The 6,000-nt window shown below is 48.7% G+C and overlaps 2 pseudogenes; both read right to left on the minus strand.

Moving 5' to 3' along the window:
- LOC120844721 overlaps positions 1 to 3,268 on the minus strand; it is a 105,883-nt pseudogene extending 102,615 nt beyond the window's left edge.
- Positions 3,269 to 4,627: 1,359 nt separating this feature from the next.
- Positions 4,628 to 5,774, minus strand: LOC115317824 (annotated as a pseudogene).
- Between the last annotated feature and the right edge of the window lie 226 nt (positions 5,775 to 6,000).

Below are 6,000 nucleotides of genomic sequence, written 5' to 3' on the forward strand. Positions count from 1 at the left end.
CTCGGGGCAAGCACACATTGCAACCGTCGTAATTTTTTTTCCTGCTTGTGCTGCTAGAAGCAACACGAAATTCTGACTTTCTGACCGCGCGTTGGGTACCCACATGGAGTGCCGATTCCGCAGATGCCGAATCGTAAACTTTTTTACGCCTTCCGTATGCTCACTCGTTTAATCTTTCCACAAGTCTCACATTGCTCGTTCCGCTCTGGCTTCTTCGTTCTCCATTGCGCAGAAGCAACATCCACAAACGACGGCTGCGAGCAATACACTCGATTTCGTCTCCTTACGATGAAGCGAAAAGGACGACACACTTCATCCCAGCCAAAGCAACCTTGTGAAAACGAGTCACGTGACTGCGCGCCTTGTGAGTGTCACGCGACAATGAGTGTCACGTGACCTTTGAAAAGACACGTGACACTCATTGGATTGGTTCTGATGGCTCGTAACGTCCGCTGCGACTCATCGTAATGTGAAACAAAGTAATGCGGAGATTATTTATTTATTTATTGATACTGTTAGCCCTTTTACAGGGCTGCTACAGGAGTGGAAGATGTAATTAAAAAAATCCATAGCGAAAGCACATTCATATATGCACGTCACGCAAAGAGGGCATAGGGCCGTACAGTGGACTCATGTTTAACAAATCATCCCTGCACGTTGGTTTTAAACGCGGTAATGTTTAATGACTTGAGTAAAGTCAAACGCTTTCAGTGTTCTTAAAGAAGGCCACTGACGATGTTGAAGTCACAGTTTCATTCGGCAGTCTGTTTCATTCTCTGATGGCTCTAGGGAACAAAACTATATTTGAATCAATATTATTTTACTGAATATTTTCTTATCTATAAAATATTGCGATGCCTCGAGGCTTCGTCTCTAAGAATTTAGAAGTACTTTTCTTTATCTATTTTTATATAATGAATAATCATTGAGAAAATAAAGTTCAGACATTCAAAACTTGTTCTGGACTCAAGTGTAGAGTTACGCCTGTTGGCAAAGCTGAGTAGGAGAACGGTCGCGCCAATATTTATTAATTATGTATCCCGAAGCTAAGCGTCGGACGTTTTCTAGCTTACTTATTTTTGCGGGGGAAATGGATCCCACACAATTTCGGTGCACAATGACCGGCCTTATAAGGGTCTTATAGTCAAGACTTTCTTTTAAATCTCCTGTGAAGCACTCGACAAGTTTCTTCAAAGGCACCACAGTGCATTGTTAGCTTTAGCCGACATTTATGTATATGGGCATTCCAAAGCAAGCTTGAAGTAAATGTTAATTCTAGGTACTTGTATTCAGTTGCCCTCGCAAGGTGATGCTCGTTATTACAGTAGTCAAACTTCAGGAATTGTTTTTCCCTCGTAACTGCTCTAAAGACTGACTTTTCCGGATTTAAGACAATTTGATATTCCTGGCACCATCTGTTACTGTTTTCTAGATTTTAGCTTAATTCGGAGTGGTCTTCTGATGCACTAATTTCATTATATGTCACACCATCATCAGCGAACAACTTCATTGGAACAGTGATATCATCGCAAAGGACAGTAATGAAAATCAAAAATAAAACTAGACCTATAAGCTTTCTTTAGGCACCGCCAAAGGACTGAAGCAAGACGCGGCGCACATCTCGACAGTGTTGACAAATTCTACTCGGGTAGAAAGGTAAGCAGAAACCCACTACGTTATGCTTCAACTTTTAAAAATGTTGTTCAGTTTTCGTAATTATTTTGAATGCGATATTTTATCAAAAGCCTTAGCGAACTCTAAGAATTATAAAAATGTTTGTTGACCACGTTGATTAAATGTTTGGGTGTGTTTTAGCCTCTAGGGAAGTACTCAGTTTCTGCAGCTTGCATGTTTATTCGATGATGCCAAGAATACAACAAACCCGTAGGCACACTCATGGCTGCTTTTTTACTGATAGCAGCCGCGCTATCTATAGGTTAAAGAGTGACGTCACAGTTAACCGACACATGCCATTCGATTCGGACATGATGACACAACATTCCTTCCCCTTTAGAAAGTTTGTGGAGTCTACGGCTTGTAGCGCTCTGGGGTTCGGCTTGGCCGTGTGCCGCGCCGAGGCAAGAGTGGAGAAGCCGGCGGAGCTTCCAGTCTGGAGGCCCGGTTGTCCGATGGTGGGGCATTGGGACCAACAGTCACAGCACTGGGCAGGCTGCGGCCTGGGTCAGGTGCCCGTGGTGTCGCGGCTCCGTTCTCTGCTTGTGCAGGGTCATGGTCGTCAGGTGATTCATTGTCAGTTGTAGCCGTATCGGTCTCGATGTCCGAAAACTGCTCCAGTCGGTTAGGTGTCCTCAGGTCAGCCTGAAATGATCTTGGCCGCAGGTTGTCAGCATAAATGTACCGCTCTCCCCCCCCCCCCCCCCCCCCCCAACCCAAACCACATACGTAGCTGGGCTCGCACGCTTGCTTACTGTGCCCGTCAGCCATTTGGAATCTCCGGCCCGTAAGCCTTTTATCATAACTTGGTCACCCTCAGAGAACTCTCTCCAGGGCCCCCGGTGCTGGTCTGCGTATTCTTTGGTTCGCTCGAGTCTCTTTTTCATTCGTTGCTCTATGTCGGGGTGCAGCAGACTCAGTCTTGTTCTGGGCCTCCAGGACAGGAACAGCTGGGCCGGAGTTTAATCGGTTGTCCCGGTGGGTGTGTTCCTGTAACTAAATAAGAACTGATCGACGCGATGTTGCAGAGACTTCGCATGGCCGCTTCTCTGCTCGTCCAGCACTTGTTTAAACAAAGCCTTTTTCACGGTTTGTGCGCAGCGTTCCGCGCTGCCATTGGAGGCGGGATGGTAGGGCGGAGACTTGCTGTGTAGGACGCCATTCCTACTCAAAAAGAGTTCGAAATCTGGTGATGTGAACTGAGGCCCATTCTCGGTCACTACCTCTTCCGGTAGCCCGTATGCCGCAAACACACTGCGCAGTTTTTCCACGGTCTTCTCACTACTAGTACTGTTCATCACAAACACTTCACTCCATTTAGAATGGGCGTCCACCAGCACAAGAAACCATTGCTGATCGCGATACGCATAGTCTTTATGCACTCTCTCCCATCTACGCGTAGGCCAACCCCACGACAACAAGGGTACCTTGGGCGCAGCGTTTTGCGACAGCTGACACGTGACGCACTGTTTCACTGTTTGCTCTACATCTTGTGTTAGACGAGGCCACCAAACGTGGCACCTGGACAACATTTTCATTCGCGTCATCCCCGGATGACCTTCGTGCAGCATCGTCAAGACGCTACTTCTGAGTGACAACGGAACCACTACGTGATTACCCCAAGTTACACAATCTTGATCGACTGACAGTTCGTTACGTCGAACATAGTAAGGCGCTAGCAAATCGTCTGCAACTTTCGAAGGCCAGCCGTTTTGTGTGTAGAACAGCACTTTCGACAACAACTGATCCCTTCGCGTTTCCTGTCTTATCTCTTTTGCAGATAGCGGAGCTTCGTCTAGCGCCGAAAAGAACTGCACGCACTCTGACTCATCTTTGTTTGGCAGCGGTAGCCGTGAAAGCGCGTCGGCATTTCCTATATCACTGGATTTTCGATACACCCAAACATAGTTATAAGCGGCAAGCAGTAAGGCCCAGCGCTGCACGCGTGCTGCTGACATTGCAGGAATCGGCTTACCATGCCCCAGAATTCCCACCAGTGGTTGATGGTCAGAGTAGATGCAAAATTTTCGGCCGAAGAGGAACTTGTGAAATTTTTTTAAACCAAAAAACACTGCAAGCGCCTCTTTTTCAATGTGCGCGTAGCCTTGCTCCGCCTTGCAGAGCGTCCTAGACGTGAAAGCGATGGGCCTCTCCTCAGTACCAACTTTATAAAAAAGTATCGCGCCGACGCCGTATGCCGACGCGTCACATACAAGACCGAGGTCCTTTTCAGGATCGTAGTAAGTCAACACTCGTTCGTGCGGCAGCCACCGTTTTGTTTCTTGAAACACTTTTTCCTCCACTACGGTCCAATCCCAACTGGCGCTTTCACTTAGTAACTGGTGAAGTGGCTTCAGCTCTGCTGACATGTTCGGAACAAATTTCCCGTAGAAATTCAGCAGCCCCAGGTACGCTCGCAGCTCTTGTTTGTTCTGGGGTTTTGGCGCCTCTTTGATTGCGCGTAGGTTTTCCTCGGAAGGCCGAATTCCATGTTTATCAATTACGTGGCCCAAGTAAGCCACCGACGTCTGAAGAAACTTGCATTTTTCTTTTTTTACTTTGATACCGCGCTCCTTGAACCTTGTCAGCACGCTTTCCACTTTTCGTTAACATTCTTCCGAAGTTTCTCCGGCTATCAACACATCGTCAAGATAGCATGATACTCTGTCAAGGCCCTTCAATGTTTCGTCCATTACAGCCTGAAAAATAGGCTGTGCACTCGTGATGCCGTATGGAAGGCGTGTATACTTAAACAAGCCCATATGCGTGTTTACAGTTACAAGAGACTGCGAATCCGGGTGCAGTTGCAGCTGCTGGTACGCTGTAGAAAGATCAAGTACCGTGAAATATTTGCACCCGTGTAGCGTTGCAAACACGTCTTCCATTACCGGCAAGGGATAGTGGTCTGTTCTGAGATTCGGGTTCAGCGTCACTTTATAGTCGCCGCACAACCTCACTTTGTTGGCGACAACGTCATGGTCTGCCCATTGTGCTCCACAGGTACAATCAACTTGCCTAATACCTCCAAAGGCACGCCCCCATACATTTTCAACTTTAGGCGGCAGTTTGCGGGAGACAATCCAGGCCAGTACTGCTTATACACCTCTTCAGGCACAGTGGAAACCGAGGCCCCTGTATCAACTTGCATTGTCACCATTGTTCCCGCCGCTCGAACTTCAGTAGTGTAACCCCCTTTTCTAGCACTGCAGGAGCCAATGTTGTACAGCCAAACTTTGTCCTTACCACTACTGTCGTCCACGGCTTGCACCAAACGGGACGTTGCTTTGCAGGCCCTTGCCAAGTGTCCCACTCGTCTACACGCTCGGCACTTGTACTTCCGAAACGGGCAACTTGACTCGTGATGGGGTGCTCCGCAGCGGAAACAGCCTGACGCCTCGGGCCTCTCAGTGTTGACTTCCATCGTCGCCTTCCTGGTAGCCGCTCCGACGTTCCTGTCTGGGACTAGACGTTGGGCGGCGTTCACCTCTAGTTGTTCAGAGGCTGCTGGCTGAAATATCTTGGTCTCTGCTCGTGCGAGTTCAATGCTTCTGGCAATGTCGCATGCCGCCGAAAAAGTTAGTTTTCTTTTCTAGAAGCTCTGCTTGGGCTGCCTGGTCCTTTAGCCCCGCGACAAAACGGTCAAGGAGTGCTTCATCAAGGAACTGCCCGAACTCGCAGGTGGCCGCGAGCCTTTTTAACTCAACCGTGTATGTCGCCACCGTTTCCTTCTCGAGCTGTGCCCTCCGGTTGAATCTGAATCGCTCGGCGATCACCATCGGCTTCGGAGCGTAATGCTGCCTGAGGACCGCGACCAGATGCGCATAGTCCTTTTGTTCTGGCTTCACTGGTGTTAACAGCGTCTTCAACGTGCGGTACGCTTGCTTCCCGATGGCCGTTACGAAGACCGAGACTTTCAAGTCGTCGCTCACCTTCGTTGCTCGAAGATAGTGTTCCATCCGCTCGACGTACGACTCGAAGTCTTCCTCCCCATCTTCGATGAACTGCTCGAACCGGCCGCCGCACGAAGCCATCCCGTGGTCCTCGGTCAAGGCGCTTGGGTTTTTGTCGATGACAGTGCTGGCTTCTGTCTTCTCGGCCATCCCATCCTCGTCGCCACTGTTTTAGCCTCTCGGGAAGTACTCAGTTTCTGCAGCTTGCATGTTCATTCGATGATGCCAAGAATACAACAAACCCGTAGGCACACTCATGGCTGCTTTTATACTGATAGCAGCCGCGCTATCTATAGGTTAAAGAGTGACGTCACAGTTAACCGACACATGACATTCGATTGGGACATGATGACACAACAGGGTGAGCTCATATGCA

Source organism: Ixodes scapularis, unplaced genomic scaffold (assembly GCF_016920785.2).
Source record: "Ixodes scapularis isolate PalLabHiFi unplaced genomic scaffold, ASM1692078v2 PGA_scaffold5__190_contigs__length_132052651, whole genome shotgun sequence".
Lineage (NCBI taxonomy): Eukaryota > Metazoa > Arthropoda > Arachnida > Ixodida > Ixodidae > Ixodes > Ixodes scapularis.